The following is a 10000-nucleotide window of genomic DNA, read 5'->3' on the forward strand; positions in this document are numbered from 1 at the left end:
ACGTTTAAGCACAGAAGGGATAATCTCTCCAATAGATAGATAGATAGATAGATAGATAGAGATGATGGATGGACAGATAGATATAGATAGAGATGATTGATAGACAGACAGAAAGACAGAGACAGACAGAGATAGCAGTGCTCTGCACACAGTAAGTGCTCAATAAATACGATTGATTGATTGATTGATGATGGATGGACAGTTAGAGAGAGAGAGGGAGAGAGAGAGAGAGACAGAGAGAGAGAGAGAGAGAGATAGCTCAAGCTATATATTCCGGGCTCCAACGTCTAAGCACAGAAGGGATAATGTCTCCAATAGATAGATAGATAGATAGATAGATAGATAGATAGATAGATAGATAGATAGATAGATAGAGACGATGGATGGACAGATAGATATAGATAGAGATAGACAGACAGACAGGAGTGCTCTGCACACAGTAAGCGCTCAATAAATACGATTGATTGATTGATTGATTGATGATGGATGGACAGTTAGATGGAGAGAGAGAGAGAGAGAGAGAGAGAGAGAGAGAGATAGCTCAAGCTATATATTCCGGGCTCCAACGTTTAAGCACAGAAGGGATAATGTCTCCAATAGATAGATAGATAGATAGATAGATAGATAGATAGAGACGATGGATGGACAGATAGATATAGATAGAGATAGACAGACAGACAGGAGTGCTCTGCACACAGTAAGCGCTCAATAAATACGATTGATTGATTGATTGATTGATGATGGATGGACAGTTAGATAGATAGATAGAGAGAGAGAGAGAGAGAGAGAGAGAGAGAGAGAGAGAGAGAGAGATAGCTCTAGCTATATATTCCGGGCTCCAACGTTTAAGCACAGAAGGGATAATGTCTCCAGCGCGCCCTCGGTTTTAGCAGATCGCACTTTAATTTAAAATCCATCCGCCGTTGGCGCGAAAGCGGGGGGGGCTCAATTAAGGGGGAACAATTAGCCAGATGGAGCCGAGACGTGAAAAATCAGCCCAGCAACCCAGAGGCGAAGACTATTTAAAGGCTGGCAGAAGGTGGCAAGGATCCGACCCCCAGGAGGGACTTCACGGCTGGATGGTGGAGCGGAGATAATCTGTTATTCACGCGGATGTGATAATAATAGCAATAATAATAATAATAATAATAATAATAATAATAATAATAATAATGGCATTTGTTAAGCGCTTACTATGTGCCGAGCACTGTTCAAAGCGCTGGGATGGATACAAGGTGATCAGACTGTCCCCCGTGGGGCCCACAGTCTTCATCCCCATTTGACAGATTAATAATAATAATAATAATAGTAGTATTTGTTAAGCGCTTACTATGTGCCGAGCACTGTTCAAAGCGCTGGGATGGATGCAAGGTGATCAGACTGTCCCCCGTGGGGCTCACGGTCTTCATCCCCATTTGACAGATTAATAATAATAATAATAATAGTAGTATTTGTTAAGCGCTTACTATGTGCCAAGCACTGTTCAAAGCGCTGGGATGGTACAAGGTGATCTGACTGTCCCCCGTGGGGCTCACGGTCTTCATCCCTATTTGACAGATTAATAATAATAATAATAATAATAATGATAATAGTATTTGTTAAGCGCTTACTATGTGCCGAGCACTGTTCTAAGCGCTGGGATGGTACAAGGTGATCAGACTGTCCCCCGTGGGGCTGACGGTCTTCATCCCCATTTGACAGATTAATAATAATAATAATAATAATAGTATTTAAGTGCTTACTATGTGCTGAGCACTGTTCTAAGCGCTGGGATGGATACAAGGTGATCAGACTGTCCCCCGTGGGGCTCACGGTCTTCATCCCCATTTGACAGATTAATAATAAGAATAATAATAATAGTATTTGTTAAGCGCTTACTATGTGCCGAGCACTGTTCAAAGCGCTGGGATGGTACAAGGTGATCAGACTGTCCCCCGTGGGGCTCACAGTCTTCATCCCCATTTGACAGATTAATAATAATAATAATAATAGTAATAATAATAATAGCATTTGTTAAGCGCTCACTATCACAATTAAACCCACAATTAAATTAAATTATCTATCCATCCACCCATCCATCCATCCGTATCCACCCCGGCACTTAGAACAGTGCTTGGCATGTAGTAAGCGCTTAGCAAATACCATCATCATCGTTATTATTCTTATCTATCCATCCATCCAATCATCCATCCGTATCCACCCCATTCTTTCATTCATTAAATCGTATTTATTGAGCGCTTACTGTGTGCAGAGCACTGTACTAAGCACTTGGGAAGTACAAGCTGGTGCTTAGAGCTGTGCTTGGCACGTAGTAAGCGCTTAACAAATACCATTATTATTATTATTATTATTATTATCTATCCATCCATCCATCCACCCATCCACCCATCCATCCATCCGCATCCCCCCCAGCGCTTAGAACAGTGCTTGGCACATAGTAAGCGCTTAACAAATACCATCATTATTAATAGTAATGATGGTATTTGTTGAGCGCTCACTATCACAATTAAACCCACAATTAAATTAAATTATCTATCCATCCATTCATCCATCCACCCATCCATCCATATCCACCCCAGCGCTTAGAACAGTGCTTGGCACATAGTAAGCGCTTAACAAATACCATTATTATTATTATTATTATCTATCCATCCACCCATCCATCCATCCGTATCCACCCCAGCGCTTAGAACAGTGCTTGGCACATAGTAAGCGCTTAACAAATACCATCATTATTAATAGTAATGATGGTATTTGTTGAACGCTCACTATCACAATTAAACCCACAATTAAATTATTATTATTATTATCTATCCATCCATCCATTCATCCATCCATCCATAACCACCCCGGCGCTTAGAACAGTGCTTGGCACGTAGTAAGCGCTTAACAAATACCATCATTATTATTATTATTATTATTATCTAACCATCCATCCACCCGTATCCACCCCAGCGCTTAGAACAGTGCTTGGCACATAGTAAGCGCTTAACAAATACCATTATTATTATTATTATTATTATTATTATCTATCCATCCATCCATCCACCCATCCATCCATATTCCCCCCAGCGCCTAGAACAGTGCTTGGCACATAGTAAGCGCTTAACAAATACCGTCATTATTAATAGTAATGATGGTATTTGTTGAACGCTCACTATCACAATTAAACCCACAATTAAATTAAATTATCTATCCATCCATTCATCCACCCACCCATCCATCCATCCGTATCCCCCCCAGCGCTTAGAACAGCGCTTGGCACATAGTAAGCGCTTAACAAATACCATTATTATTATTATTATTATCTATCCATCCATCCATCCGTATCCCCCCCAGCGCTTAGAACAGTGCTTGGCACATAGTAAGCGCTTAACAAATACCATTATTATTAATGCCAATTTGCCAATTTGTACTTCCCAAGCGCTTAGTACAGTGCTCTGCACATAGTAAGCGCTCAATAAATACGATTGATGATGATGATCATTATTAATAGTACTGATGGTATTTGTTGAGCGCTCCCTATCACAATTAAACCCACAATTAAATTAAATTATCTATCCATCCATTCATCCATCCACCCATCCATCCATATCCACCCCAGCGCTTAGAACAGTGCTTGGCACATAGTAAGCGCTTAACAAATACCATCATCATTATTATTATTATTATCTATCCATCCATCCATCCACCCATCCACCCATATTCCCCCCAGCGCCTAGAACAGTGCTTGGCACATAGTAAGCGCTTAACAAATACCATCATTATTAATAGTAATGATGGTATCTGTTGAGCGCTCACTATCACAATTAAACCCACAATTAAATTAAATTATCTATCCATCCATCCATTCATCCATCCACCCATGGCACGTAGTGAGCGCTTAACAAATACCATCATCATCATTATTATTATTATCTAGCCATCCATCCGTATCCACCCCAGCGCTTAGAACAGTGCTTGGCACGTAGTAAGCGCTTAACAAATACCATTATTATTATTATTATTATCTAACCATCCATCCATCCGTATCCACCCCAGCGCTTAGAACAGTGCTCGGCACGTAGTAAGCGCTTAACAAATACCATCATTATTATTATTATTATTATTATTATTATCTATCCATCCATCCATCCACCCATCCGTCCAACCGTATCCCCCCCAGCGCTTAGAACAGTGCTTGGCACATAGTAAGCGCTTAACAAATACCATCATTATTAATAGTAATGATGGTATTTGTTGAACGCTCACTATCACAATTAAACCCACAATTAAATTATTATTATTATTATCTATCCATCCATCCATTCATCCATCCATCCATCCATATCCACCCCGGCGCTTAGAACAGTGCTTGGCACGTAGTAAGCGCTTAACAAATACCATCATCATTATTATTATTATTATTATCTAACCATCCATCCACCCGTATCCACCCCAGCGCTTAGACCAGTGCTTGGCACGTAGTAAGCGCTTAACAAATACCATTATTATTATTATTATTATTATTATTATTATCTATCCATCCATCCATCCACCCATCCATCCATATTCCCCCCAGCGCCTAGAACAGTGCTTGGCACATAGTAAGCGCTTAACAAATACCGTCATTATTAATAGTAATGATGGTATTTGTTGAACGCTCACTATCACAATTAAACCCACAATTAAATTAAATTATCTATCCATCCATTCATCCACCCACCCATCCATCCATCCGTATCCCCCCCAGCGCTTAGAACAGCGCTTAGCACATAGTAAGCGCTTAACAAATACCATTATTATTATTATTATTATCTATCCATCCATCCATCCGTATCCCCCCCAGCGCTTAGAACAGTGCTTGGCACATAGTAAGCGCTTAACAAATACCATTATTATTAATGCCAATTTGCCAATTTGTACTTCCCAAGCGCTTAGTACAGTGCTCTGCACATAGTAAGCGCTCAATAAATACGATTGATGATGATGATCATTATTAATAGTACTGATGGTATTTGTTGAGCGCTCCCTATCACAATTAAACCCACAATTAAATTAAATTATCTATCCATCCATTCATCCATCCACCCATCCATCCATATCCACTCCAGCGCTTAGAACAGTGCTTGGCACATAGTAAGCGCTTAACAAATACCATCATCATTATTATTATTATTATCTATCCATCCATCCATCCACCCATCCACCCATATTCCCCCCAGCGCCTAGAACAGTGCTTGGCACATAGTAAGCGCTTAACAAATACCATCATTATTAATAGTAATGATGGTATCTGTTGAGCGCTCACTATCACAATTAAACCCACAATTAAATTAAATTATCTATCCATCCATCCATTCATCCATCCACCCATGGCACGTAGTGAGCGCTTAACAAATACCATCATCATCATTATTATTATTATCTAGCCATCCATCCGTATCCACCCCAGCGCTTAGAACAGTGCTTGGCACGTAGTAAGCGCTTAACAAATACCATTATTATTATTATTATTATCTAACCATCCATCCATCCGTATCCACCCCAGCGCTTAGAACAGTGCTTGGCACGTAGTAAGCGCTTAACAAATACCATCATTATTATTATTATTATTATTATTATTATTATCTATCCATCCATCCATCCACCCATCCGTCCATCCGTATCCCCCCCAGCGCTTAGAACAGTGCTTGGCACATAGTAAGCGCTTAACAAATACCATCATTATTAATAGTAATGATGGTATTTGTTGAGCGCTATCACAATTAAACCCACAATTAAATTATTATTATTATTATCTATCCATCCATCCATTCATCCATCCATCCATAACCACCCCGGCGCTTAGAACAGTGCTTGGCACGTAGTAAGCGCTTAACAAATACCATCATTATTAGTATTATTATTATTATTATTATTGTTATTATTATTATTATTATCTAACCATCCATCCACCCGTATCCACCCCAGCGCTTAGACCAGTGCTTGGCACGTAGTAAGCGCTTAACAAATACCATCATTATTATTATTATTATTATTATCCATCCATCCATCCACCCATCCATCCATCCGTATCCCCCCCAGAGCTTAGAACAGTGCTTGGCACATAGTAAGCGCCTAACAAATACCATTATTATTATTATCATTATTATTATCTAACCATCCATCCATCCGTATCCCCCCCAGCGCTTAGAACAGTGCTTAGCACATAGTAAGCGCTTAACAAATACCATCATTATTATTATTATTATTATTATCCATCCATCCATTCACCCATCCATCCATCCATCCATCCGTATCCCCCCCAGCGCTTAGAACAGTGCTTGGCACGTACTAAGCGCTTAACAAATCCCATCATTATTAATAATTGTTATTATTATTAATGATGGCATTTGCTAAGCGCTCCCTATCCCAATTAAACCCAGGCTTCCTGATTTCCAGCCCGGGGGTCTCTCCTTCCCTCCACCCGCCAACCCAAAGAAGATTAAAACCTGGGAGGGAAAGAAAAGATGGAATAAAGTGGGATTGAAATGGAATCGCTTCATTTAATTACGTCTCTAAACATAAGGAATGAAAAAGAGCATTCCCATTCTCCCAGTTGGAGCCGTCTCCGGCGAGGAAGAAATATCCTGCTTTTTAGGGGGGGAAAAATAATTAGATTTTTGACAATTGTTTCCTTGGCAGATTTCCTTCCCACTTTCTCGGATCATTGGGATTCCAGGCCCCTTAGGAGTTGGCATGTGCCACCTCATTAAGTGGGAAAAAAAATGCTTAGAACAGTGCTTGGCACGTAGTAAGCGCTTAACAAATGCCATTATTATTATTATTATTATTATTATTATTAATCTGTCAAATGGGGATGAAGCCCGTGAGCCCCCCGGGGGACAACCTCAACACCTTGTCTCTCCCCCCAGCGCTTAGAACAGTGCTGGGCACATAGTAAGCGCTTCACAAATACCATCATCATTATTATTATTATTCTCTGGGCCTCAGTTTCCTCCTCTGTCAAATGGGGATGAAGACCGTGAGCCCCACATGGGACAACCTCATCACTTTGTATCCCCCCCAGCGCTTAGAACAGTGCTTGGCACAAAGTAAGCGCTTCACAAATACCATCATTATTATTATTATTCTCTGGGACTCAGTTTCCTCCTCTGTCAAATGGGGATGAAGACCGTGAGCCCCCCGGGGGACAACCTCATCACCTTGTCTCCCCCCCAGCGCTTAGAACAGTGCTTGGCACATAGTAAGCGCTTCACAAATACCATTATTATTATTATTATTCTTTGGAGTCAGAGGTCGTGGGTTCAAATCCCGCCTCCGCCCCTTGTCAGCCGGGTGACTTTGGGCCAGTCACTTCCCTTCTCTGGGCCTCAGTTTCCTCCTCTGTCAAATGGGGATGAAGCCCGTGAGCCCCCCGGGGGACAACCTCATCACCTTGTGTCTCCCCCCCCCAGCGCTTAGTACAGTGCTTGGCATATAGTAAGCGCTTCACAAATACCATTATTATTATTATTATTCTTTGTAGTCAAATACCATTATTATTATTATTATTATTATTATTATTCTTTGGAGTCAGAGGTCGTGGGTTCAAATCCCGCCTCCGCCCCTTGTCAGCCGGGTGACTTTGGGCCAGTCACTTCCCTTCTCTGGGCCTCAGTTTCCTCCTCTGTCAAATGGGGATGAAGCCCGTGAGCCCCCCGGGGGACAACCTCATCACCTTGTCTCCCCCCCAGCGCTTAGAACAGTGCTCGGCACATAGTAAGCGCTTCACAAATACCAAAAGTAGCATTCATTCATTCACTCCATCGTATTTATTGAGCGCTTCCTGCGTGCAGAGCACTGGACTGAGCGCTTGGAAAGTCCAACTGGGCAACAGAGAGAGACAAATCCCATCATTGTTATTATTATTAAATCCGAGACTGATCTTTTAGACTGTGAGCCCACTGTTGGGTAGGGACCGTCTCTCTATGTTGCCAGCTTGTCCTTCCCAAGCGCTTAGTACAGTGCTCTGCACACAGGAAGCGCTCAATAAATATGATTGATTGATTGATTGATTGATTGATTGAAGGGGAATTTTTGAAACTGAAGCTGGGACCGTGAGCCCGTTGTTGGGCAGGGACCATCTCTCTATGTTGCCAACTTGTCCTTCCCAAGCGTCTAGTACAGTGCTCTGCACACAGGAAGCGCTCAATAAATACAATTGATTGATTGATTGATTGATTGATTGAAGGGGAATTTTTGAAACTGAAGCTGGGACCGTGAGCCCGTTGTTGGGCAGGGACCGTCTCTATAGGTTGCCACCTTGTCCTTCCCAAGCGCTTAGTACAGTGCTCTGCACACAGGGAGCGCTCAATAAATACGACTGACTGACTGAATGAATGAATGAATGAATGGGACATTTCTATTTCTATAATTCGGCTTATTTTGATGGTGTTGAGGCCTTTCTTTTAGACTGTAAGCCCATTGTTGGGTAGGGACCGTCTCTAGATGTTGCCAACTTGGACTTCCCAAGCGCTTAGTACAGTGCTCTGCACACAGGAAGCGCTCAATAAATACGATTGATGATGATGATGATGCCTTTCTACTTGTTTTGTTCTCCGTCTCCCCCTTCTAGAGCCCGTTATTGGGGTAGGGACCGTCCCTCTCTGTTGCCGACTTGGACTCCCCAAGCGCTTAGTACAGTGCTCTGCACCCAGGAAGCGCTCAATAAATACGATGAATGAATTAATAAATGAACAAACCCTATTGTGCCTCAGTTCCCTCCTCTGTCAAATGAGCCCTTGAGCACCACGGGGGACAGGGACAATGTCCAACCAGGATTGTCTCTATCTGTTGCCCAATTGGACTTTCCAAGCGCTTAGTACAGTGCTCCACCCACAGTAAGCGCTCAATAAATACGATTGAATGAGTGAATTAATCTATAATTCTATTTATTCTTATTGAGGCCTGTCTACTTGTTTTGTTGTGTTGTCTGCACTGTGAGCCCGTTGTTGGGCAGGGATTGTCTCTCTCTGTTGCCCAATTGGACTTTCCAAGCGCTTAGTACAGTGCTCCGCCCATAGTAAGTGCTCAATAAATACGACTGAATGGGTGAATTAATCTATAATTCTATTTATTCCTATTGAGGCCTGTCTACTTGTCTTGTTGTGTTGTCTGCCTCCCCCCTTCTATACTATGAGCCCATTATTGGGCAGGGATTGTCTCTATCTGTTGCCCAATTGGACTTTCCAAGCGCTTAGTACAGTGCTCTGCCCAAAGTGCTCAATAAATACGATTGAATGAGTGAATTAATCTATAATTCTATTTATTTCTATTGAGGCCTGTCTACTTGTTTTGTTGTGTTGTCTGCACTGTGAGCCCGTTGTTGGGCAGGGATTGTCTCTCTCTGTTGCCCAATTGGACTTTCCAAGCGCTTAGTACAGTGCTCCGCCCATAGTAAGTGCTCAATAAATGCGATTGAATGAGTGAATCAATCTATAATTCTATTTATTTCCATTGAGGCCTGTCTACTTGTTGTATTTCGTCGTCTGTCTCCCCGCTTCTAGACCGCGAGCCCGTTGTTGGGCAGGGATTGTCTCTCTCTGTTGCCCAGTTGGACTTTCCAAGTGCTCAGTACAGTGCTCCGCCCATAGTAAGTGCTCAATAAATACGACTGAATGGGTGAATTAATCTATAATTCTATTTATTCCTATTGAGGCCTGTCTACTTGTTTTGTTTCGTCGTCCTTCTCCCCGCTTCTGGACCGTGAGCCCGTTGTTGGGCAGGGATTGTCTCTCTCTGTTGCCCAATTGGACTTTCCAAGCGCTTAGTACAGTGCTCCGCCCATAGTAAGCGCTCAATAAATATGATTGAATGAGTCAATTAATCTATAATTCTATTTATTTCTATTGAGGCCTGTCTACTTGTTTTGTTGTGTTGTCTGCACTGTGAGCCCGTTGTTGGGCAGGGATTGTCTCTCTCTGTTGCCCAACTGGACTTTCCAAGCGCTTAGTACAGTCCTCCGCCCATAGTAAGT

The 10000-nt window shown here is 42.0% G+C and overlaps 1 protein-coding gene across 1 annotated transcript in view; it reads right to left on the bottom strand.

Annotated features, from left to right (window-relative positions):
- Positions 1–10000, bottom strand: part of LOC119923127 (basic salivary proline-rich protein 2-like) — an 89504-nt gene that overhangs the window by 24748 nt on the left and 54756 nt on the right. The gene's annotated exons all lie outside the window — the stretch shown is intronic.

This window comes from Tachyglossus aculeatus, unplaced genomic scaffold (genome assembly GCF_015852505.1).
Source record: "Tachyglossus aculeatus isolate mTacAcu1 unplaced genomic scaffold, mTacAcu1.pri scaffold_145_arrow_ctg1, whole genome shotgun sequence".
In the NCBI taxonomy this organism is placed as follows: domain Eukaryota; kingdom Metazoa; phylum Chordata; class Mammalia; order Monotremata; family Tachyglossidae; genus Tachyglossus; species Tachyglossus aculeatus.